Source organism: Meriones unguiculatus, chromosome 6 (genome assembly GCF_030254825.1).
Source record: "Meriones unguiculatus strain TT.TT164.6M chromosome 6, Bangor_MerUng_6.1, whole genome shotgun sequence".
Taxonomy (NCBI): Eukaryota; Metazoa; Chordata; class Mammalia; order Rodentia; family Muridae; genus Meriones; species Meriones unguiculatus.
In genome coordinates, this window is record NC_083354.1 from 73,495,332 (window position 1) to 73,522,439 (window position 27,108).

At 41.2% G+C, this 27,108-nt stretch overlaps 1 pseudogene; it reads left to right on the forward strand.

The window, feature by feature from the left end:
• LOC110543167 (baculoviral IAP repeat-containing protein 1a-like) overlaps positions 1–27,108 on the forward strand; it is a 58,123-nt pseudogene that overhangs the window by 15,359 nt on the left and 15,656 nt on the right.

The window sequence follows — 27,108 nt, forward strand, 5'->3', positions numbered from 1 at the left end:
CTTCTATTTTTTTGTTCGTTTTCTCTCTATATTCCAGTAATTATGCCTCTTTTTGTTTGGCTCTATTTGACTGTGTTTCTTTGAGAGTTTTGTTCATTTCCTCTTTATTTGCCTCCACTTGTGTGGCCAATTCTTTTGAGAAATGTGTTCATTTCCTCTTTAACTATATTTGTATGGTATTTCTCTGAGAGATCTGTTTGTTTCCTCTTTATGTGCCTCTAATAACTGGATAAGCATAGCTTTACAGTCATTTTCCTGTGTTTTAGATGGATTGGATAGCCATTGATTTGGGGGGTTGCTGGTGAAGCCATAATGTCCTGATTTTTGTTGGATGTGTTCTTTCGCTGACCTCTGGCCATTTGCTTATCTGTAACTGTCACTGTTTGTTCCTGGATTCTGCAGTTCAGACTGTACAGTATTTCTCTGGAGTCTGGAGAATTCTTCAGGAAGATGAGAGAGGTCCAGTGGATTCAGCATGTGCATTGGTGTTTCAGATGTACCTGTGGGAGGAAAGTCCAAGGGTGCAGCAGGACAAGTTTGGACAAGCGTGTGCGTTTGCACGTGGGTGGAAGTGTACCTTGAGGGACAGAGAGGTAGATAATGTAGAAGCCTTGAGTGTGTGGGAGGGGTGCTGCCTTGCAGGCACCAAAGGGGTTGCAGGCACTGAAAGTGTCACACATGCTGGTGATAATTGCTTATGTAAATTCCCTGAGTACCTCAGTGGCCTACAGGCTACTGGTATCTGGCTCTGTCTGAGCTCCAGATGTTATTTGCCTGAACTCTACTGGTGGACCCCGCAGAGCAGGATTCAATGTCCCAAGAATCCCTCTGTTTCCCATAGTGGATGGATGGGTGAGAGGGATCTGATGACCAGCTGCTATCTTAGAAGGACTCTGGATCTGGGACTCTGCAGGGACTTGAGGGCACACTCTCTCTCTAACAGGTCAATTCGGCAAGCACCTTGGTACCCCTGCTCTCTACTCCCAGGTTTGAACCTGCTGAGTCAAACATGGGAGGATGAGCTCTGTCAGCTCAGTGGTGCTGCAACCATTGAACTAGGGAGTCCAGCCGCAGCCTCAGAATGGGAGGCTGGTCCAGGTGCCTGCTGGGAAGTCCTGGGGGACCACAACAGTGGTCCACAGACCTAGGTGGCCTGGTGCCTGGTGTACCTGGTTCTTTTGGTGGCTCTATGGCCGGTTATCCTCCACTGAGGGGTTCGGCGGCCCATACAGTCACTGGCTAGCTGGCCCTGCAGAGTCTGTACAGCTGCTTGCACACCCAGGACCTGGGACCGGGAAGGATGGTACCTTGGATCTGGGACTCGGAAGGTGGGTATGGCTGGCAGCCAGGTGGCTGAGGAGCTAGGAGCTCTGCCTCTGCTGTCTCAGTCCCCAGGCAGAGTTCTGTGCTGAGAGTCTCTGGCACTGTGGGCCAACTCTGAGGGGAGGGAGGCCCAAAAAACGGAAGTGCAAGGGGTTCAAAAGTTCAATTCTCTCGGTCCCCAGAGAAGTCCTTGGGTGACCTGAATCTAAAGGTCTCAACTCATGTGATGCCCCCTCTTGTTCAGGAAGCCTCAATGGTGATTTTCAGGCTTTAGCTGCCCCTCCACTCACCAATTTTGGAGTTTCAGGTCCTCAGCCTCTCAGATACTATGCTGCTGGTCACTGCCATCTTGGATCCCCCTTGGGGTTTTGGGTTTTGTCAAAGGCATTTTCACCATCTAATGATATGATCATGAGTTGTTGTTTTTTTCCCTTCAGTTTGTTTATATGGTGGATTATGTTGATGGATTTTCATATGTTGAACCATCCCTGAATTTCTGGTATGAAGTCTGCTTGATCATGGTGGATGATATTTTTGATGTGTTTTTTGATTCAGTTTAAGTATTTTATTAAGTATTTTTGAATCAATGTTCATAAAGGAGATTGATCTGAAATTCTCTGTTGGGTCTTTGTGTGGTTTCTGTATCAGGGTAACTGTGGCCTCATAGAATGAGTTTGGCAATATTCCTTCTGTTTCTATTTTGTGAAGTAGTTTGAGGAGTATTGGTATTAGTTCTTCTTTGCAAGTCTGGTAGAATTTTGTGCTAAAACCATCTGGGCCAAGGCTCTTTTTGGTTGGGAGGCTTTTGATGATTGCTTCTATTTCCTTAGTGGTTATAGGTCTATTTAAATTGTTAACCTGATCTTGAGTTTACTTTGGTAAGTGGTATCTATCAAGAAAATCATCCATTTCATTTAGATTTTCTAATTTTGTGGCATACATGTTTGGAAGTATGATCTAATGATTCTTTGGATTTCCTCGGTTTCTGTTGTTATATCCCCTTTTTCATTTCTGATTTTATTAATTTGGATACTCTCCCTCTGTCTTTTAGTTAGTTTGGTTAAGGGTTTGTCTATCTTGTTGATTTTCTCAAAGAATCAGCTCTTGGTTTTGTTGTTTTTCTGTATTGTTCTCTTTGTTTCTAGGTTATTGATTTCATCCCTGAGTTGGATTATTTCCTGATGCTTACTCCTCTTGGGTGTGTTTGCTTCCATTTTTCTAGAGCCTTCAATTGTGCTATTAAGTTGCTTGTATAAGCTCTCTACATTCCTTTATGAAGGCACATAGTGCTATGAACTTTCCTCTTAGTACTTTTTTTTATTGTGTCCCATAAGTTTGGATATGTTGTGCTTTCATTTTCATTGAATTCTGGAAAGCGTTTAATTTCTTTATTTCCTCCTTGACCCAGTAGGCATTAGCTAGAGAGTTGTTCAATTTCTGTGAGTTTGTAGGCATTCTATTGTTTCTGTTATTGTTGAAGTCTAGCTTTAATCCATGGTAGTCTGATAGAATACAAGGTGTCATTTCAATTTTCTTATATTTGTTGAGGCTTGCTTTGTATCTGAGTATGTGGTCAGTTTTAAAGAAGATTCCAAGAGGTCCTGAGAAGAAGGCATATTCTTTTGTGTTTGAGTGAAATGTTCTGTGAATCTCTGTTAGGTCCAATTGACTCATTACGTCAATTAGTTTCATTATTTCTCTGTTTAGTTGCTGTCTCGATGATCTATCTTTGGTGAGAGAGATGTGTTGGAAACCTCCCACTGTTAACGTGTGGGTTTCAACGTGTGATTTAAGCTTTAGTAATGTTTCTTTTATGACTGTGGGTGCTCTTGCATTTTGGCCATATATGTTCAGAAATGAAATATAATCTTGGTTGATTTTTCCTTGGATGAGTATGAAGTGCCCTCTCTCATCTCTTTTAATTAATTTTGGATGAAAGTCTATTTTGTTAGATATTAGAATAGCCACTCCAGCTTGCTTCTGTGACCATTTACTTGGAAAACCTTTTTCCAGCCCTTTATTCTGAGGTAACGTCTATCACTGTTGCTGAGGTGTGTTTCTTGTTAGCAACTGAATGAGGAGTTCTGTTTACATATCCATTCTGTTAGCGTGTGTGTTTGAGTGTGTGTGTGTATGTTTAACAGGGAGTTGAGGCCATTGATGTTGAGAGAGATTGATGACCACTGGTTGTTGATTCCCATTATTTTGATGGTGGTGGTGGTTTTTGTGGTGCTGTGTGTGTGTGTGTGTGTGTGTGTGTGCCCCTTCCCTGTTTTGGTTTATTGTTGTGGGGTTATTTGTTTCCTGTGTTTTTCTGGGTGTGATTGGCCTGCTGGGGTTACAGTTTTCCCTCTGTAGTTTTCCTTCTGTAGGGCTGGATTTGTGGTTAGGTATTGTTTAAATTTGTTTTTATCATAGAATATCTTGCTTTCTCCCTCTATGTTGATTAATGTTTTGCTGGACATATTAGTCACGGCTGACATATGTGGTGTCTTAGTGTCTGTAACATAGCTGCTCAAGCCCTTCTTGCTTTTAGTGTATCTGGTGAGAATTCAGATTTAATTCTGATAGGTCTGCCTTTTTATATGACTTGGCCTTTTCCCCTTTCAGCTTTCAATATTCTATTTTGTTCTGTACATTTACTGTTTTGATTATTATGTTATGGGAGAATTTTTTTTCTGGTCCAGTCTATTTGGTGTTCTGTAGGCTTGTATATTTATACGCACCTCTTTCTTTAGGTTGGGGAAGTTTTCTTCTATGATTTTGTTGAAAATATTTTCTGGGCCTGGGAGCTTCAAGTCTTCTCCTTCGATTCCTATTATTCTTAAGGTTGGTCTTTTGCTATTGTCTCAGATTTCATGGATGTTTTGTGTCAGGAATGTTTTATATTTAACATTTTCTTTGGCTGATGAATCGATTTCTTCAATAGTATCTTCTACAGCTGAGATTCTCTCTTCCATCTCTTGTATTCTGTTGGTGATGCTTTTATCTGTAGTTTCTGTTCTCTTCCCTAGGTTTTCCATCTTCAGGATTGCCTCAGATTGTGTTTTCATTATGGCTTCTATTTCCCTTTTTAGGTCTTGGACAGTTTTATTCTTTTCCTTCTCCCATTTGGCTTTTTTTTTTCTGTGTTTCTTTGAGGGATTTATTCAATTCCTTTACCTGTTTGATTGTATTTTCCTGAATTTCTTTGAGGGATTTATTTACTTCTTTTAAGGCCTTAATCATTTGTTTTCACAACCTCAGATTTAAGATTGTTTTCTTGTGCTTCTGGTGTGATAGTATTCCCAGGACTTGCTGTGGTAGGATAGTTGGGTTTGGGTGATGTCACATAGCCCTGGGATTTGTTGCTTGTGTTCTTGCACTGATTCTTAGTCATTTGGTTGACTTTGGTATTAGCAGGTCTGGTGGTCTCTGATGGTAGCAGGTCTCTGGAGTTATAGGTGGAGATCTTGGTCCCCGATGGCCTCAGTCTTCTGGTTGTCCTACTCCTCCCTGATCCATGCGGTTCTGCTACTCCCTGATCCTCGATGTTGCTCTCTGATCAATGCTGATCTCCAAGGCCACAGACTGGAGCGGGTCCCGGTAAATGGCACAGGCTGGGGAAACTGAGGTTTAGTGCTCATAGGGAAGTGAAGCTCAAGCACTCTGGGCAGACCAAATCACTATTACTGGCAGGCCACTAGATGGGGAAGTGTAGTGGAGGTTTCACCTGTTGGTCCCTGATCTGTGCTGGTCTCTAGGGCTGCAGATTGATGTGGGTCCTGGGAAATGGAACAGCCCCAGGAACTTGGAGTATATTTTAATTATATTTTTAATTATAGATGTGAATTTCTTCAAAGCAAGAAATCGTCAGAGGAAATTGCCCAGTATATTCAAAGCTATGAGGGATTTGTTCATGTAACGGTAATTTACAAGGGCCATTTCTAATAGCATATGTTTGTTACCTAATAATATGTGATTCATCAGGGTGATGTTCATTTCTGTTTGCTTGTTTGTTTTCCCAAATACTCTGTATTTTTCTTCCTTTCTCTTGTCATTGTCCTGCCTCTTCTCTGCAGAGAGGAAAAAAACTCTTGTCTTGTGAAGCTGGAACCACTTAAGACAGTTTCCAGGCTGGCTTTGGGTTGATTCTGCTGCCTCCTTCGTCTTCCCTCTGAGTGAGTCCACTCACTACTCTAGCTATCTCCTGCCACCTCCATCTGGATGTCTGATTCAATTTTCTGTCTAGTACATGGCAGGGGCAGGGTACTCAAAGCTGGCTCCTGAACCTGGTTATTTACACCCTTAAACTAGTAAGGACATCCTAGTGGCAAGCAGTGGGAGCCCACCTCAAACTGAAGCCAAAGGAGACTGTATTGTGTGACTGGGCATGGGCTGACAGTTGGGGTGCAGTTTTCTTAGAGGGAGAGCTGCTTAATTGGAGAGGTTCTTTTGATCGAGGCTCCCTTCCCATATCTCAGTTCCTCATGAGTCAAAATACACCTCTGTATGTAACTGCAGTTCTGTGGTTGAGCAGGGTGTATGGTAAGAGTGACCCTGAGAAGCTTCCATTTCACTGATGTTTGGCACTGCATAAAAGTTTACAAGATCAATAGAAATCAAACCAAAATTAAAGGGCTGCTTTGCTCAAATTCTGCTGCTTGAATGAAAATTCACTTCAGTTTGGGAAGATCTTATGTTGCAGGCCACAGATAGATGTATATCTTGTAAGTCAGCCAATCAGGCAGTAACCTGAATTTCTTTCCCCAGGGAGAACATTTTGTGAATTCCTGGGTCAGAAGAGAATTACCTATGGTATCAGGTAAAACCTCAGGCACATTCCAAAGGCTTTGTTTGGTTCTTTCTTTTTGTGTTTCTCTCTCTTTCTCTGTCTGTATTTCAGTCTCTGTCTCTCTTTCTCTCTGTCTCTCTGTCTCTCTCTCTCTCTGTGCATATGCTACATATATACAGGTGCTTTTGGAAGCCAGACAAGGGCATCAGATCCCTTCGAGGTGGAGTAACAGGCATTTGTGAGCTGTCTGATGTGGGTGCTGGGAACCGAACTCAGGTCCCCTAAAAGAGTAGAAAGTGCTTTTAACCACTGAGCCATCTCTTCAGCCCTCATCATCTTTCTTCAAAAAATATTTTTATAAGTGATTTCTCCATCATGGTATGACTTTGGTTTGTTTTTTGTTTTCTTACTTTATGGCTGGGGGAAATGGCTGAGCAGTTAATGTACTTCACGCTCCTGAGAAGGACTCAGGTTAGGTTCCCAGCACCTTGTAGTTGCTGACAACTCTTCAAGTCTATTTCCAGAGGATCCAATACCGTCCTCTGACCTCCTTGGCCACTGCACACATGTGGTACAGTCAAACACGCAGACAGAATACCTACATCAAAAATAAAAATAAATGAATCCTTAAAAGTAAATCTTTATAAAATTGACACCTAGTCAGGCACTGTGACACATGCCTATAATCCCAGCACTCAGGGAGGCAGAGGCTGGTGGATCTTTGAATTTGAAACCTGCCTGGTCTACAAAACTAGTCCAGGACAGACAAGTCTACACAAAGAAAATCTGTCTCTAAAACAAAGAAAAACAAAACCCAATTTACACTCAGTTATTTCCCTAATGTATATGTATATGCATGGGTCCATGTGTGAATATTGGAAGCTAGAGGACAACATAGTCCTGAGACAGCATCCTAATACAGGTGAAGGAAATGATCAGATAAAGAAGGAAGCCAAAGAAAGACACAAGTGCCAACCTGCTCCAAAGAGAGAAACATACTTGTGAGAACTAAGAAAAACAGTAGAGCAGGCCCATCATTTCATGTCAGAGGCAGTCCCTGTTCCCATTACTATGGAACCCACTTGGACACTGAACTGCCATGAGCTACATCTGTGCAGGGGTTCTAGGTTATCTCGATGCATGGTCCTTGGTTGGAGTATGAGTCACAGGAAAGACCCCTGTGCTCAGATTTTTTCGTACTGTTGCTCTCCTCGTGGAGGTCCTGTGCTCTCCAGATCTCACTATTTCCCACTTCTTTCATAAGATTGCATGCACTCTGCCCAACAGTTGGCCATAAGTCTCAGCATCTGCTTTGATAGTCTGCAGGGCAGAGCCTTTCATAGGCCCTCTGCGGTTGGCTCCTAACTTGTTTCCTGTTTTCTTTTTCTTCTGATATCCATCCTCTTTGCCTTTTGTGGATGGAGATTGAGCATTATAGCTAGAGTCCTCCCTCTTGATTAGTTTCTTTAGGTGTACAGATTCTAGTAGGTGCTCTTTGATCACCTCCCTCTGAGAGGGAAGCGGCCTTACCAGGCCACAGAGGAAGACAATGCAGCCACTGCTGATGAGATCTGATAGACTAGAATTAGAAGAAAGGAGAGGAGGACCTCCCCTATCAGTGGACTTGGGGAGGGGCATGTGTGGAGAAAGGGGAGGGAAGGTGGGATTGGGAGGGGAGGAAAGTGGGGTTTATGGGGGGGATACAAAGTGAATAAAATGTAATTAATAAAAATTAAAAAAATAATATATATAGGATACATTGTTGAAAAAAAAGAAAAACAGTAGAATCTATTCGCTATGAATAGATTGTGGCTTAATAGAAGGCAAAAGTCAATAAAAGGTTCTAGACACTAAAAATATTTTTCTGGCTAAATTAAAGTGTAGTATTTCAAATTTCAAAGAAATACTTAAAGCAAAAGGGAAAAAAAGGGGGAATCTAGGATTATGTGTGAACACAGCAAGCTTTCATCTTGAGAAACTTGTCAGACCAAGGTTGGGACACTTTAATTTTCAAGTCCTCACCGTGTGGAGAAGACCTGGCCCAGGGCCAGGATGAGTGTTCTTCCCAGTGTGGTGATCTCAAAGAGCAAGCCATCAAAATGACTGTTTTTAAGAAAGCCACAGGAGAAATGACCTTTCTCAAATCTTCACACTGACTCTGGAAATAGCAATCTCCTCTCAATATTCTTCTATCCTGATGCTAGATGACCAGGGGATAGTATTAAGTTACACTTTAACACAATGACCATGCACAGAAATGAATCGAATGGATGGAATACCCCAGTGTTTTCCACTCTGCTCCAGCAGTTCTAACATGGTCTTTCTTGTACCTCTTATTTCTTCCTGCTCTTCTAACCACCCTCAATTATTCTGACACAAGCACAGATCATGACATCATTCCACCTATACACACAACTAACTTGAACTTTGTTTTCAAAGCCTGCTCTTCTCACCCACATCTTTTTACCCAAGCTTACTGCAATGACAGTGTCTTTGCTAATGAAGACTTGAGGAAGGAGACTTTTAAGGACTGGCCCCACAAGTCACCTGAGGCTGTTGAAGCTCTCGTCAAAGCAGGCCTTTTCTACACAGGTCAGTCAGGGTTTTCCCCTTTAATTTTACATTTCTATGTGTGAATGTTGCCTGCATGTAAGCACATTTGCCACATGCCTGCCTGGTGCCCTCAGAGGCTAGCCAGGGTGTTGGATCCTGGAACTGGAGATATAGTTGCCGTGAGCCAGCATGTGGTGCTGGAAACAAACCTGACTCCTTTGCAAGAGCAGCCAGTGCTCTTTATGCTGAGCATCTCTTTAGCACCTGAAATAGTCAGTATTTTGTGTCTGACAGGTAGTCTAATCCCGGACTTGCACTTTTCTTTATTTTCATTTGTCATAGATCTCTTTGGGGCCTCATAAGACCTTCAGCTTTCCATAGTTCCCTCGGTACTCAGCCTCTGAGCTTGGAGATCCTGAGGTCACTTCATCCTACAGGCCTATTCCACTGTCACAAAACTCACCACCCACATTGTCTTACCGCATTGTCTTCTCTTGCCAGCCTTGCCTGAGTTTCACCGATGAAGTGCTCCTATTTCTAGGGGAGGAGAGCTGGCAATAATGTGAGCAGAGACAGGGGTTCTTCATAATCTGCCTTTCATAGAGGCTCCTAAGTTTGCTCTTCCATCCTGCCCCAGCTACAAGTATATTCTTCCAATTTACTCAGTAAGCAATCTTGTTGGTTGCCTATGTCTGTGAATGTCCCATATGTCATTATTGTCCAGAACAGACAGAAATCTCTGCTCTCATGAAGCTCCTACTCCAGATGCTGATGGCAAATCTTTCAGGATGATGGTTTGGGACAGGTTTCATCAAAGCACACGGTGCATGGGAACCTTCAGTGACTGTTGCTGACTGTTGCTGACCACCCCATGGAAGGACCAAGAGTCCTGTGTGAACTCTTGCCTCCTGTGCGTGGTATTGCCACATAATCCAACTGGAGGAGCAAGCAGGATTTCACTAGTGAAATCTGGTGTCGAATTCTTGTGAGTTAACAGGTGTATGTGCTCTTGAGCTGACCCCATCTCCTTTTCCTAGGCATAAAGGACCTTGTCCGGTGTTTTTCCTGTGGAGGATGTATGGAGAAGTGGGAGGAAGGTGACGACCCATTAGTAGACCACACCAAGTTTTTCTCAAAGTGAGCAAAGTGAATTAATTCTGTTGACTTTGAACTCACTTCATCTGTTATTCCCTCACTGTCCAGGTTTGTTATCTGTGGGTAGTGTCTGCTCACTCTCTGGTTCCCACTGTGAAGAATGTATCCATGTATCTTTATTTCTTTTCCCTCTTGATACTCTCCCTGTCTAGCTTTTTTACTCATCATAGTAAGATCATAGTTTTTGTTGGATCTATGTACACACTTTTAAAAACAGGATCTGTGTAGCACAGACTGTTATAACAATTCTAGTAGGACTTGATCTCATGATCCTCCTGCCTCAGCCACCTAAGCCCACTGCTGAGAGCACATCATGTCTGCCAGTTCTAGGCCTTTCTGATTTTTTTGAGTACAAACTAGTTTTTCTTTTCACCTCCTTTTAGAATGCTTTATGGGTTTCTATTTCTATTGTCTAATATTTCCTCAGTGGTTTTCTTTTTCCAGTGTTGTTGGTTGAAGAACTGATTTAAGTACCCCAGGCAATCACTTTACTATAGAGCTACTCTCACCCCTTTTCTGTCAGTCTTCAAATGTATTTTTATTCCTCTTCTACATAAGAAAACCCTAGAAAGGTCCACTTGCACAATGAAATTTGTCATTATGTAGTAATTAGAATTTTCAAAGATAAATATCAATATGCGCAGATTGAAAAGTGGGTATTTCTGGGCAAGGTGGTTGACACATGAAGTCCTAGGTCTCAGGAAGCTGAATGACGAAAAATGTAGTTTTGTTTTATATTAAATACTTTGATATGAATTATCCTAAAGTTGATCTGTTTTGAAATCCAGCACTTGTAATTAAGAAACAAGAGTCTTTTGATCTGGTTTCCCTTGGAAGGCAGGAAAATCTGCAACTGTGTTGGTACCTCGGCAGTCTGTGTTCAGTTCCACCAGTGTGTTTTCTTTCCATCCAACACATACCTAAAAGTGCTCTAAATTGATTTAAGTTTAATTATTAACATTTAAATATAAAGGTTTAAATAACCATCTGGTCTTGAGATAGCATGCTAATAGTATCTGAATCACTTAAAATATTCCTTAAAAATGTTTTCTTAGTGTACATTAATACATACAATAACACGGCATATATATACATTATGTTTTACATATATGTTATATATATATTACAGTTTGCTACAATCATGCTCACCACCGTCCTCCCATTACCTTCTCTTATCTCTCTCTAGCTCTTCTCAGCTCTCTTCCTTCTAAAATCACATGTTTTGTGCTAGCCCAGGGCTATGTAGCAAGATTTCTCCTGGTTTTAAATAAATAAATAAATAAATAAATAAATAAATAAATAAATACATAGAACATTTTCATCTCATTTTAAGTTAGAAGATGAGTGACAGCAGTGGTCACTTTTTTCTTTTACTTTTCAAAGTATTTGACTTTTGGGTGTTTTGTCTGCATGTATATCTGTGCACTGCTTGCATGCCTGGTACCCACAGAGGTCAGAATGATGGCATCAAATATCCTAGAACTGAGTTACAGGAGGCCGTGAACTGCCTGATATGGGTGTTGGGAAGCAAGCCTGAGTCCTCCACAGGAGCAGTGACTGTTCTCCCATGGAAACATTTTCAGGCCCCACTTTTTTTCTTTTTTTTTTAGTTGTATGTAGAAAATAGTTGAGAATGCCAGGTCCTTCTTCTCAATTCCTGTGTGGCAAATTGGAAGAGAATTTGGTTGTACTTAAAACTTTTTCTAGAATCTATCAACAAACTTTGTTTTATTTTAATTAAAACTAGCATACGTAATGTGTATGTACTGTAGTTATGGATCTAGTTTAAAGGACAATAACAATAAAGCCTAGGAGCTGAGTGCTAAAGTCAAGAAGTCAAGGTCTCTCAATGCCTCAGAGGCCACCTTGCCACTCCCTTGTCCTGAGGATGCTGCCCTCCTCATCCAGGGGCAAACACAGTCTTGATTTTCAGTTCACAGTCCTTTTACCAAACACACGCACACACACATCTACATGAACCTTCAACTTTGCCTGTTCTTCTTCAGTTGTTTGTTGTTTCTTTTTATTTTAGTTCTATGTCTGTTGTGTGTGTGTGAAAGGGGACAGGAGGTTGAATCCAGAGTGTCATGACTGAGAAGCAGCACATTGCCACTGAACTACTGCTCCAGCCCTCACATTGTTTAAGACAGAATTCTAGTATGTCTACAGAGTGAGTCCTAGGAAGCCAGGGCTACACAGAGAAACCCTGTTTCAGAAAAAAAAAAACAATTAAAAAATTTGCTGTGTAGCTGATCTTGATTTGAAGTATAGCTCAGATTTCCCTTGAACTCACATCTTCTTACCTTACTCTCATGAATACTACATGCATAGCCATGTGCTACCATAATCGACTGGCTTGCCTGCTATGTTTGTTGGGGGGCTGGTCAGCTGGTAGAGGGGTGTTTGAGACAGAGTGCCAGATAACCCGGGATGACCTCCAACTCAGTGTTTAGGGAGGATGGTCTTAAACTTATCCAACTGCCTCCATATCCCAAGTGCTGGATGACAGGCATGCTCCACCACACACAATATTTTTTTGTTTTTTAGCTTATTCATTTTTATTTTATACATTGGTGTTTCATCTGCATGTGTGAGGAAGTCAGATCCCATGGAGCAAGAGCTATAGACAGTTGTGAGCTGTCATGTGGGTACTGAGAATTGAGCTCTGGCCTTCTGGAAGAGCAGCCAGTGCTCTTGACCACTGAGCCATCTCTTTAGCCCCAGCTTTTGTTTAGATAGACAACAGCAAGATGAAAACTTACAATTGGCAACAATGACCATATCCTTTCTTCCAAGTGTCTCTCTAGGACACCCCAAGGCTCTCAGTTGCTAATGGGAGTCTGGAATGAACATAAATTCAGACCTTAACAAGAATAGAATTCCAGAGACTTACAACAAGGTCAAAGTGCAGACAATAAGTGACATTGATTGCTCATTCCTAAGGAGGACACTTCCTTCTCCCAAACTCAGGGGCCATTGCAGAAGTGGAGTCCAAGAGGTCATAAGAGCCAGAGGTTGTAGAGGACTTTGTCTTGGGTTTGTCTTGTTTTGTGCACAGCAGGGTCCTTCCCTCCGGAATTCAGTTGCCGTGGTTGCCTATCCATACAAGCCTGTGCCAAATCCAGCCAAGCCAAGCTCCCCCCCCCCCCCCGTAGGAGGGGAGCTGTTGACACTTGTTCAGCCCATGGGCCTTGAGATTTCCTGAGCTCTGCTGGATGGCCCCGTGTCCACTCACACTTGAGCGGCACTAATTGAATTCAGCTAAAAGAGGATACGAAGCTGGGAGGCAACCTCACTTTAGGAGGAGTCTGGGGAAACTGAAGAAAGGCAATGGGGGTTGATATAATCCACATACATTGTACACACATCTGTGATTTCCAAAGAATGAAATACTTTTTAAAAAAGAACAGGCTTCCAAATCGTGGCTCAGAAAGCTCTGCCACATTGATCAGCGATTATGGATGAATGAGAGCAACAGAGAGTGGTGTGCAGAGGAGATAATTGGCAAGGGAGAGAGGAATGAGTCAGGAGAGGTGCTCAGGGGAATTTTGCAGTTCTGATTGACTAGTAATGAGATTGCTTCTTTATTACAAAGGTTTCATAGAACAAAGACAGACTAATGACAGACTAACCTATCCAAGAAGTGCAGATGATTTGTTTGATTTTTCATTACGAAGTGTTACAACTTCAGTCATGATTAGAAAATATAAACAGAACAGATTTATGCTTATTATAAGCCTTATAACTCCAAGTTATAGAATCTAAAGATTGTCTTATCCAAAGCAACCACATTTCTTATGTAACAGCCTGCTTTTAGGCAGGCAGTATTTGTAGTTTTAAGGCACTCCAGACAAACAGAAAACACCTGAACTTTTTTTTTTAATGAAGAGCAAATATTAATACCTAACTCCGTTTACTACTTGTGTCATCATCTACACTATAAAGTAGGAACAAGTTATTTTAGTCAATCTGTCTTATTTACTGAGTTCTCTTCCTCCAGGGGTGTACCCTGTATGACCCCCTATCTGTAAACTACATTTTCAGAGAGTTCTAAGCGTATTGTAAAGGGAGGCCTTGAATCTGTTACCTGGTTTTCTGGCCAGTCAGAGCTTGTCCTTATCTTTGTTTTCCCTGTACCAATTACACTGTTTGAGTTTGCTTAAGGGCAGATATCCACAAAATATTCCTGTAGTAACGGCTTCATGAAATAGTTTCTAGCTTACATCCTAATCTGTGCTCAGTGATCTCCAAAGCATAAGAAACCTTTACAACAGTGGCCAGATAATGTTATTTTTTCTAAAAGGAAATAACTCAGACATAATTTTCTTGGGAAAAGACAGAAAAAAATCATAATGCTGAATGCACCCCCCCAATAAAACACATAGATCCTAAAAACCTACAAAAGAGGGAAAGAATGAAAATGATTGCTGCATTTGTTTCACCTATGCTAGAGCCCTGTCAAACAGCTGTGCAGGCTTCATGACTTTTGCTGTTTCCAATGGATATGGCTGTGCCATCAGATGCTCCCAGAGCCTTGGTGTGAGGTTGACATAGACCTCTCGTATATATGGCTCAACACTCAATAACCAAGTATTCTCTGTACTACAGTGAGAAGCTTATGTAGCCAAGGATCAAAGCAGCAGCATTCGTTGCATAGGAACATAAATATTTAGAAGGAATTTTGACAGGATGTCCATTAAGCCAGATAGCATTCCTAGACCCTTCCCTGCTAAGACCTTTAGAGAGTTTCTGGGCCATGTGCTTTTTACCAGGCTTAATTTAGGTTTTTGTTTTCTTTCATTTTGCCTTTTTGAAATAGGGTCTCACTGTGGTGCCCTTTCTATTCTGACTTTGCTATGTAGATCAGTCTGGGCTTTGACTCAGAGATCCACCTGTCTTTGACACCCAAGTGCTGAGATTTACAGGCCTGCCCCACCACACCCAGCTTGACCACTTTTGGAGCATCTGTTAAGCAGCCTCAATTCCAATACAAAAGCAGTTGGTTATCCCTAAAGATTTAGGCCACTTTTCACCATTGGCCTCATCTTGTCTGGCATGATGGTGATGTTGTAGAATGCAGGTGGCCTTCCTCCCCCAGCAGACTGCAAAACCTCTTCCAGTACTGTGACAGAAAGGTAGCAGGGAGGAAATTCTGAGTCAGTTCTAGCTTGATTTCTCTCTATCCTGAAAGCAACATGCTCTGTGTATTCAGAAATAGGTTTGTAGTTCTGTCCAACTTATTTTGTGAGACAGGTCTCTCATTAAGCCTGGAGCTGGTCAATGAGACTCACTGGCTGGTTAGTGAGCCCCTACAGTCTTCCTGTCTCTCCTTCTCTAAGATTACACTGTCCCTATTGCCTCGCTGTTACACAGGTGCTTGAGAACTGAGCCTAGTCTCCATGTTTGTGCAGCAAGCATCAAATTTTTATTTAACTGTGTGATAACTATGTTTTTATTCTTAATGTGAATTTCATGTAGTTGGCACACTCAGATTTTGTGGGTTTGTTTCTGACAGTTTGACAAGAGTTGAAATGGTTAAAAATTATTGTTAACTAAATTTTTAATTGCACACTTTGTTTAGTATTTTTTAATGTCCTTTGTTGTTCTTTTTCCATGACTCTATAGTTTTCTCATATTTTAATCTGTGAAATTTTATTTATTTTTTATCATGTTCGCTTAGGTAATGTGTGTTTGTGTGTGCACTGTGTGTTCTACATAGGGCCAAAGGGAAACAGGGATTATCCTCTCCTTTATGTCATCCTCTTGTTCCCTTGAAGCAGGGTCTCTCTCTGAACCTACTGGCATCCAGCGAGCCCAAGTTATCCTCTTGCCTCTGCACCCACAGTGCTGTGTCACTATTTTATATTCTTTAAGATTATTTTAGCTGGTTTCACGGACAGGCACTAACTCTGTTCTCACCCCAAAACATTTCCTGAATATCTTCACCATTACTTTACAAACCACATGCATTGTTATTGGAACCCAGAGACTGAAGGTTATACAGGATGCAAGACTGACAGAGTCACTGAAAATGTTCACTTTCTGCCTCATTCCTGGTCCTGAATCTTCATGTTCTCCATAAAGCTAATGCAGACACTTAACTGCATGGAACCATTTCATGACTTTATCTTCTCTGCATAATTGTGTATTTCTTCAAAACTTGAAGTCCTCTGCAGAAGTGATTCCAGCCCTTGAGAGCCACCATGCACTTCTGGAAGCCATGGTAATGAGCCCCGCCCCTTCTCTGACTCAGCAACACAAGATTGTGGGGTTGAGCTGTGATTGTCAACTGTAAATGTATCATAATTAGATAGAGTCCACGAGAATCTAAGAAGCAACTGTCACATGATAGCTATAGATGGGGCATCATAGTGAACAGTGAGCCCTTTTCCCAGAAGCAGCAGACCCTTGAGACTCTTTTAGACTTCAACTTGATTAAAATGTAGACTAAACACATTCCGTCTGCCCTTTTCCTGTAGGGCAGTAGGCTTGACTTTCTGCTAGAACTTTTGAACATTAAAGTCACGTGTCCTTTTCCTTGGTTGGACTTTTGCTTGAGACAGATTTTCAGATTTTCAGCTAAGATTGCTCTTGAATTTTCTGTGTAGTCAAACCTGACCTGGAACTTGTGATTTCTGCCTCGGCCTTAAAAATGCTATGGTTCCAACTATCTGCACCCATATCCAGCTGATTTGACTTTTGATGTTGTTTCTTGTATTGAAACCAAGACCCCTTTTGTGCTACACAAGCACTCTGAAGTGAGATATATTTCTGGCCTATGAATGTGCTTGGTGAACAAAACCAAATGCCAAGTAGTAAATCAGGAAATCTATTTTTGCAACATAAGACACAACTATGAATTCAATCGGCATACCAACTGCTGCATGCTGCAATTGTTTGGTACGTGTGCTATGATTGCCTTCCCACAAAGCAAAAGCAAATCTGGGAATCATGGCTCATGTCTACAATATAGCATTCTGGAAGCTGAGGCAAGAAGATGGTTGTGAGTTCAAGATCAGCCTGGATTATACTATAAAACCCCATCTCTAAAAAAAAAAAAAAAAAAAAAAAAAAAAAAAAAAAAAACCAACAACAAACAAACTGGAAAAAATGAAGAAAAAAGGGTGAAAACTGAAAAGATAATCAACTCTGGGTTGAAGTGATATGTGTACAGTATTTGTGAATTTCAAAATGTCCAAATGACATTGCAAGGGCTGGAAATGTTGTTCAGTTGGTAGAATACATGCCATAAACAGAGTGAAGTCTAGAAGACTTTGGGTTCTCAATGATAACATAATGTCTCACTATCATGCAAATTTTAATTTAATAAAGGATTTCCCTTTCAAAGGAAATCACAAGTGAAAGCAATCACGAGGACCCAGTTCATCCCACCAAGGCCCGTAAGAACGTGAAAGCACATGGGATTCTGTGTATTTGTACGTGGGCTTTGGACAGGAAAGTGTGTTTATAATTGTCCAAGGAGCTCCTAGAGGAGAGCACTGAGGTGAAGGGAGCCGTGGGTGAGAGAGCACTCCCATGGCATCTTGAGAGTGAATGCAGGACTACAGACAGCGGTCCTCATGCCAGATCCAAATCAGCCAGTGTTAAAGGCATCATGCAGCAGGCTGGTCTCCTGAGATCCTAAAGGGAAATTAGCTTGCCAGGATATCCAAGTCCTTGCCAAATGAGAGGCCTTAGACATAGTACCCCACATTCTGATGCTATGGAAAGGTGAGAGGGTCTTAGGGTATGAAGGGGGGGTATGAAGGAGAGGAGAGTCCTAATTCACCCTTAGCAGACAAGCAAAGCAATCAAAGAGATGTGAAGGTACATCGTCCTCTGCCTCCCTTCTCTCCACAGGCTTGGCTCTGAGGGAAGCCCAGTGGTTTCAAGAGGCAAAGAGTCTGAGTGAGCAGCTGCAAGGCGCCTACACCAAAGCCACTTTCTGCCACATGAATTTGCCAGAGGTGTGCTCTAGCCAAGGCACTGACCACTTGCTTGGCTGTTATGTGTCCATAGTTTCAAAGCACATCAGCAGGCCAGTGCAAGGTGCCCTGACAATCCCCGAGGTCTTCGCCAATCTCAGCTCGGTCATGTGTGTGGAGGGGGAAGCTGGCAGTGGGAAGACAACCTTCCTGAAGAAAATAGCTTTTCTCTGGGCATCAGGGTGCTGTCCCCTGTTGAACAGGTTCCAGCTGGTCTTCTACCTCTCCCTTAGTTCCACCAGACCAGACCAGGGTCTGGCCAGCATCATCTGTGCCCAACTCCTAGAGGCAGGAGTCTGCATTAGTGAAGCGTGCCTGAGCAGCATTATCCAGCAGTTAAAACACCAGGCGTTGTTCCTGTTGGATGACTATAATGGGGTGGACTCGCTCCCCCAAGCCCTAGAGACACTGATTACAAAAAACTACTTGTCACGAACCTGCTTATTGATCACTGTCCATACAAACAGGACCAGGTCCATCCATCCATATCTGGTTACAATTCTAGAGATCAAAGAGTTTCCTTTTTATAATACACTCTCTGTATTACAGAAGGTCTTCTCACAGAGTATAACACTTCTGCAAGAGTTTATGGTTTACTTTGGACAGAATGTGGATTTACAGGGAATTCACAAAACTCCTCTCTTCATGGCAGCAGTCTGTACTGACTGGTTTCAAAATCCTTCTGACCAGCCCTTTCATGATGTGGCAGTTTTCAAGTCCTATATGAAGTACCTTGTCCTTAAAGTACAAAGCTGCAGCTGAGGCCCTCAAGGCCACTGTGTCCTCATGTGGGCAGCTGGACTTGAGAGGGTGTTTTTCTTCATGCTTTGAGTTCAACAATGATGACCTCACAGAGGCTGGAGTGGATGAAGATGAAGACCTGACCACCTGCGATGAGCAAATTCACTGCCCACTGAGACCAGTCTACCGGTTTTTAAGTCCTCTCTTCCAAGAATTTCTTGCTGCCATGATGCTGACTGAACTCCTGGGTTCAGACAGGCAGGAAGAGCAAGACCTGGGAATTCATTATTTGAGACAAATTAACTCGCCCTTGAAGGCTCTGACCACCTACAACAACTTTTTGAAGTATGTCTCCAGCCACCCTTCATCAAAGGCAGGGCCAGAAGTTGTGTCTCATTTGCTTCAGTTGGTGGATGAGAAAGAGTCGCTGAAGAACATGTCTGAAGAAGAGGATCGTGTAAAGCACCAACCAGAACCTTCCTTGATAACACAGTCAATTAAAAAATTGTGGCAGTTTTCTCCTGTAGCTTTTTCCTCGATTTTTTCAGAAAATTTGTTGGGCATTGCTCTAAACTTTGCTTATGAAAGCAACACAGTTTCTGCATCTTCTCCATTTTTTTTTTTTTTTTTTTTTTTTTTTTTTTTTTTTTTTTTTTTTTTTGCAATTCCTTCGAGGGAGAACACTGGCTTTAAATGTATTGAATTTCCAATACTTTTGGGACCACCCAGAAAGCCTGTTACTGTTGGCAAGTATAAAAGTCTCCATGAATGGAAATAAAATGTCACCTAATGTAGATTACTCAGTCATGAAAAAGTGTTATGAAACATTACAGCCACCAACTATAGATGAGGACTAAGCATCTGCCTTTGAACATATGAAGGAATGGGAGGAAATTTTAGCTAAAAACGAAGAGAATTTATACAGTTTTTTGAATAACCAACGCAGCCATCTACCCAAAATAAATTCTGGGTATTGGAAACTGTCACCTAAGCCACACAAGATCCCTAGGTTGGAAGTTGCAGTGGCCAACATGGGCCCAGCAGACCAAGCACTGCTCCAGGTCCTAATGGAAGTCTTCTCAGCTTCACAGAATATTGAGTTCTGCTTTTCCAACAGCAGTGGCTTTCTTGAAAGCATCTACCCAGCTCTGGAGCTGAATCAGACCTGTGTCACCAAGTGCTCCGTGTGCAGGCTGGAGCTCAGCACAGCAGAACAGGAGCTGCTTCTCACCCTGCCTTCCCTGCAGTCTCTTGAGGTCTCAGGGACAGACCAGTTACCAGGTAGCCCGAGTGTGCTTACACAAGCAGTCTGGCTGAGTCTGTGTTTTCTCATCCTTAGTGTTAGATGAGTAAACTTCTCAGGCACAAGCCATGAATGTGCCTTGATAGGAGAGATCTGAATACTCTCACTGTTTGAGGCAGTGTATAAGGCCCGGGGTAACTCAGAGAACACTAGGAAAATATTGCCACCATCATTTCATCTCTCAAGGTCCTCAGAAGGGTGCTTGAGTAGCTTGTTGTTGGTAAATGGGGCATTGTGTGTCAGATGATGCTGGAGAACCTTCTGCACTCTCGCTGCCCAGAGGAGGAAATGGCTTCTCCACAGAAGACATTTAATCTGCATAAATAATAATTATGTCTTCTCCTAAGCGCTGTTTGATAGTTTTCAGGATAGACTTTATAATGATGTGTTTTAAAATATATTTATTTCACTGTGTGTGTGTGTGTGTGTCTGTGTGTTCCTGTGCTTGTATGTGTAGTTGCCCCCAGAGGTAAGAAGAGAGTGTCAGATCTTTTGGAGCTGTAATTACAGGTTGTTTCAGCTGCCTAATGTGGGTGATGGGAACCTAACTGTGGTCCTCTGTAGAACAACAGGAGCTCTTAGTTGCCGAGCCATCTTTTCAGCTCCTAGACTTTACTATCTTTTATTCAGTTCATTTCTCAGTTTTTATACCATGGCAAATATTTAATTTTTAAATTTTGTTATTGTTAGTAGCAGAACTTTGATTTTTCTTTAGCAGCATGCTATATGCTCAAGTATTCTTTGCTCTGTCTGTATTGGCCTTTTACTTTTTTTAAAAACTTTTTTAATGACTTTTTTGTTTTTTTAATAATTTATTTAATTTATATTTTATGTGCATTTGGTGTGATGATGTCAGATCCCTTGAAATTGGCATCACAAACAGTTGTGAACTGCCATGTCGGTGTTGGGAATTGAACCCTGGTCCTTTGGAAGAGCAGACAGCACTCTTAACCACGGAGCTATCTCTCCAGCCCCGTCCTTTTTCTTTTTAAGAATTACTTTTGAGATTATAAAATATATCATGTCCTTTTTTCCTATCTTCCATCCAAGCCTTTCCATATACCCGTCCTTGCTCTCTTTCAGATTCATGGCATGTTTTTAAAATTAGTTGTTGATATTGATATTGACATATATACATACATGTGCGTATATATATTTCTAATATACTTGTATACTAATTATGTGTATACATTTCTCAATACTTAAATACCGGCTCAGTCTGAATACTACTACTTGTATATATGATTTAAGGGCTGACCATTTGTTAGGACATAACCAACTGGCATGCTCTTCCCTGGGAAGACTGTTTTTCCCATCATTAGCATCCCTTAGGTTTTTATAGTTCTTTGTGTAGGGTTGAGGCCTCATGAGCCTTCAATCTTTTTTTTTCCTTTTTACTTCTTTTTTCCTTCCTTCTTTTTCTCTGTTTATTTTGTTTGCCTGTTTTATTGTTTTTACTGACATTTATTTCATTATATTTTTGACAATGTCATACATGAGTGCTGTATTTACATACTTTCTATGCCATGCTCTCTTCCCTCCAACACCTACTATTGTTCCCCAGTTCCCTGTCAACCTAGTCTACATATCTGTATATATAAACACACATATAAATACAAACTGCTGAGTCTATTAGTGTTGCTTGTATATGTATGTGCTCAGGCCTGACCACTTGGGATTGGATAACCTGCTGGGCATTGTCTGTGGAGAAGCTGAGTCCCCTCTCAGCGTCCACTAATCACACATAGCTCTTCATCCTAGGGTGGAACTACCCATATTGTTTTTAACTGGTGTTGTCATTGTATAGGCCTTGCTTAGGCAACCACATTGTTGAGATTTTATGGTGTAGCTTTCTGGTCATATGTATAGAAGATATTATATGTATAGAAGAATATCTCATAGCAGATATTCTGATCCTCTGGCTCTTACAAGCTTCCTGTCCTCTCTTCTACCATGTTCTCTGAGCCTTGGGTATAAGAGCAGTCTTATATATATCAATTGTGGTGGGCTCCCCATGGTAGCTTGTTCTCTAGATTTTGTCCAGTTGTGGACTTCTGTTATAGTCTCTGTCTTCTATGAAAAAGAAGCTTCTTTGACAGGTGATGGTGGCATACACCTTTAATCCCAACACTTGGGTGGTAGAGGCAGACAGAGTTCTGTGAATCTGAGACAGTCTGGTCCACAGAGTGAGTACCAGGACAGCCAGGGTTATGCATTGAAACCCTGTCTCCAAAAACCACACACACATACACAAAAGGAAAAAGAAAAAAAAGAAAAAAAAAGAAGCTTCTTTGATTTCTTTGCTGCAGATCGACAGCTACAGTTCTCTGTGGATATAAGGACAAATATTCAAAATGCAGGTAGAAATTACACTAGTTTAGCAAATGGCAAGAGTAGGCTATCTTCTAGGGGCCATGACCTTACCAGCCACAGGAAGTTAGCTAGGTTTATGGTAGCAGGCATGAATTTCCTATTCCTGAGCAGCCTTTACATTTTATTGGGTAGGTGTCGGTTACCTCCAAGATACAAAAAGCCATTAATATATCATAGGATATACCATCCATGCTGGTCATTGTTATGGTTCATAGGCTTTGTGGCTGGGTAGGACGGTGAATTGCTTTTCTCTCTTGACAGCTTTCATAGCACCTTTGTGTACTGTGAGCGTTAATCTTGTTTGTTTGTTTGTTTTCTTTGTCTTAATCAGTGGTGAAAAAATGGTCTCAGAACTGTTTGTCTCAATTGGCCATTTAAGTTTAATAGTAAAATACTGGTTAATGATAACAATGCATCGTAAAACCTTCAGAAGAAAAGAAGAATGTTTCCTGGACCTTTGTGTGTGTGTGTGGCAGTTTTAAGTTATTAGTTTTCAAAATCAGTACTTTTTAATGGACACAACTTGACCAAAAATCTGTCACAGAATTTTGAGACCCATTAAAACAAGTTTAATGAGAAAAGAGAGAAAGAGAGAGTTAGTCTTTAGGGAAGAGGCTTCCAAGGACAGTTCTAGATTCTTTCATGTCTTGAGCTTGAAGTATGTGGTGTCTTGAGTAAAAGGATCCTGTCATCAAATTCTGTGAGGCAACCAAGGGAAACAGCAAAAGCCTATGTTATATTGGAGGGGAGGGTCTCCTGACCACAATATGAAGAGAAATTTTTATACCTTGCACTTGGACTTTATTTTTTTCATGGCATTTCACCTCTGGTGGCATAACTTCACTTCAGTTATGTTTATATGTACACCTATACTTACATATATTATATGTGCATTTTTAGGTAAACATTAAATACGACTTTTTCCTGGTTTTTAAAAATGTGCCTCCTGTTTGGTTTTGGTGTTTAGATAGCGTCTTTGCTTGCCCAGGTTAGATTTAAACTCACCGTGTGCTGGACAGTTCTGCTTCTACATATCTCATCCGTGAAAAAAAATTAATGTGATGAAAAATATCCACTCACAGATTCCAGAAGAGCTGGTTGACTCTCATGCAACAGGTAGACAAAGCAGGGTAGGAATGTAGCTTAGCTGGTAGAATGTTGATATGCCATAAACATGCATTGTATAACATAAACATTCGTAAGATCTTGGGTTGAATTCCCAGCACTGTGCAAACTGAGCAAGGTTGTTCATGTTTGTATTCTCAATACATGGTAGGTGGTGGCAGAAGAAATTCATGGGCAGCCTTGGCTACATACTAAATTTAAGGTCAGACTGGGAACTTGAGATCCTGTCTCAAAATAAGAGAAATGAGAAAAATGTAGATGGAGGGATAGATGGAAGGGAGTGTAAAAGAAAATGGAAAGTGAGAAATAATTTAATTTTATTTTAATCTCAAAACAATTTAAAAATTAAAGATAAGAGATATAGGATAAAAAATATAGCTCAAAGTAGATCAATGACAGTTCAAGAATGAAACCATAACAGGTAATCTTTTAGACCTTAGATTTGAAAATGGATCCTTAACTATAACATAGAACACAAAAGAAAAATTATGCTTTTGAACTAAGAAAACAACCATCAGGTTTCTATTACCCTAAGTTTACAGTAGTGGAATGAATACCTTGGCAGTAACTAAATGCTTTTTTATTGAACAGAAGGCAGAAACATCCCCCCCCCCACAAAAACACAAGTAACATTGGACAAACCCTTCAGGTGTATTTATATTTTTGGGAATATATGTATACACACACATATGTGTGTGTAAAACAATTATATTTTCCTTCATTCCTCTTCTTTGCTTCAACCTCTTTGATGAAATCCCCCTTGCTCTCAATCGATTTTATGAACTTTTTCTTTTTTTTTTTTTTCAATGCAGTTTATTCAGGAACCTTGAACAATCATCTGACCCTGGGGAAAGCCAGCCCACAGCTTAAATCGCCTCTGGGTAGCCAACCCCCGCGTGCCACGTGGGCAATGCAGATAGGTCCACATACATGGAAGCAAGCCAGATCCTCAGCCTTAGCCAAATGTGGAATTGTTTGTGACAGAGAGCACTCACCATCAGGAAGGTGGAAGGTGGAAACCAGCTCCATCTTTAAGGCATAGCATTCCGCAGCTCTCTACAGTTCCCCCTTTTTGTTTTAGACGCATCAGGCAAGAGTAGAGGTCTGATCTCTGATATTAGAAATAAATTGGGACTTTGGACTGATGTTCATTTAGGTGTCATCCACCCAAAGAGCATCAAACCCTTTTTCTCAGAGGCAGGACCTGGGGCATCAACCCGCATGCAATCAGACATGCTCTTCTCTCGGTCCAAAGCGGCTGACCCTGAGTGCAGTGCTTAGCCTCGCATCCTGAGCGTAACATTTTAGCTTTTTATGGTAGCCCACCATGCTTGGGGAGACTGTCCTGCTTCAATGGCTATAAAGGCCTGAATGGTCATGGCTGCATTATGCTGTTGTGAGACTCTAATCTTGCATATATACCACAGGCAAACCAAGGAGACCAACACCAGAAGGCCTCCTAACGCTCCCATGCCTGCCCATTCCTTCAGATGATTCATGGCTGCAGCAATCCATGTTGATAATCCTGTGGCTAGTCCTGCGTCCACTCTGGTAGAATTTACTGTGACAATGGCCACTCTCAGCTGCTCCATCGTAGCATCAAATTCTCCAGTCCAATTACCTAAAATATAGCTAGACAATTGTTTAGACAGATTTGCAGCACAGGAAAAATTCTCATGTTATATGCTAGTGACTCAAAGTCCAGCATATTTTCATTGACAGACAAGTTGAGCGATTTGCCATAGGGTATCCATTTGCTCCTGCACGAGGTCAATCCTCTGATTGAACACCATCAAGTTTCCTTTTAGTTGAGCATTAATTCAGTTTTGTACAACTAAGGCATGAGCTACATTGGCTAAATGATTATTCAGGGTCTGAGCAATGACCTTTTTCTTTACATGTTTTATACACACATACATACACACACACATATGGAACCTGCTCAGTCCATACAATGTTGCACACGCACACATATGGATGCAAAATATATTTGCATCCATATCAGTCCATATGATGTCACACACACACAGAGTGATGACCATTTGTCATTGTATAACCATTTGGTGTGCTCTTCCCTGGGAAGAGTATTAATCCCTGTCTTAGCATCCTTAGTTGCCTGACGTTCTTCCGTGTGTCTGAGGCTTCATGAGCTTCAGCCTGTCCACGTTAGCATGTCCATTGGTGTGAATCTTGTTCAGGTCATGTTTAGGAAACCTTCTTAGTGAGACTTCATGGGTGTAGATTCTCTGACATTTCCAGAAGACAGAACCTCAGTAAATCTTGGCATTCCTCTGGCTCTTAGAATCTTTCCTATCCTTTTCCCCACAGTGATCTCTGAGCCTTAGGCCAACCAGTCATGTTGTAGATGTGTAAGTTGGGACTAGGCATCACAATTCTTAATTTTGATCAGTTTGGTTTTCTGTAATAGTCTTCCTCTGTTGCAAAGAGAAGTTTCTTTGATGAGGGTAGGGATAGTCTGTGGGCACAAGGACAAATATGTAGAATGTAGTTAGGGATTATGCTGGTTTAGTACAGTAGTTTAGTACAGTGGAGGTTGTTCTTCAACATCCAAGCTTTGCAAGCCCTGAGAACTTGGCTAGGTTTCCAGTACCAGTCATGTCTTCCCTCTTGTTGAGTGGGACTTATGTCCAATTAGAGATGGTTGGTTACCATTAAGGTATAAACGCCACCATTACACCGTTAGAGGTATTGTGTCATGCTGGTCATTGCTGTGGTTCATAGATACCATAGCTGTGAAGAATTGGTTGCTTCCCTCCATTGGAAGCTTGCATGCTGCCTTCTGGTACAACAAAAGCTAGTCCTCAGGGAGGAGGCTCTCAGGTCAGTTCCAGCTCACATCTTAAGGTCCTGTGTCTGAAGCGCATGTTCTCTTCAGCAATAGAGATATATCATCCACCTCTGGAAGGCAAACAATGCCATCAGAAATAGTCTTTAATGTTTTGGGAGCCTCTTAGACAATCCTGACTGACAACACAAAAAGAGGGCTTCTCATGCCTGGTGTCAGGATTTTTGATAGATAACCTAGGGCTTTTGGGTGGAGCATTGTCAGCACGGATGGGAAATTTTCATTTAAATTATGTATATTTCTATGGTATTTATATATGTATGTATAGATTTATATGTTACTTAAATGTATCATAGGTATATTTAAGTAGATAGTTAATAGTCCCTCCATCCTCCTTCTCTATTTGTCTCCTTCCTCTCCTCTGTGTTTAAAGTCCTCTGTTTTTCCTATTTACTCTTTTACATCTTGAACCCTGCTATTTCCCCTCTGTTGCTATTTCTCTTTCTATTGCTCTCCTCACAATGGCCTTTCCCCCCTGTTTTTTGCTGCTATTCCAGACTATATACTCATATCTGAGATTTTGAGCCAGGAACCTCAGGTGACAGTTGTATTTCTAGGTTTGGATTGCCTTACTTGTTTAGTTGGGCCAAGGGCCTGTCAATCTTGTTTATTTTCTCAAAAAAGCCACAATTCTTATTTGTTGATTCCTGGTGTTGTTTTATTTTAGTTCATTAATTTCCACTTTGAGTTTTACTATTTTTTGCCATTAACTGGATCTGGGTTTGGTTTCTTTTCATTTTTCCAAATGTTTGAGTTGTACCATTAAGTCATTGATCTGTACTTTATCTGCTTTTTTTTTTTTAATGTAGTACTTAGAGCTATAAAATTGTCATGTAGGATTATATTTAATGTGTCTCTAGATTTTTGTGTTGTGTTGTATTTATTTAGTTATAGTTATTCTCTTTCATTT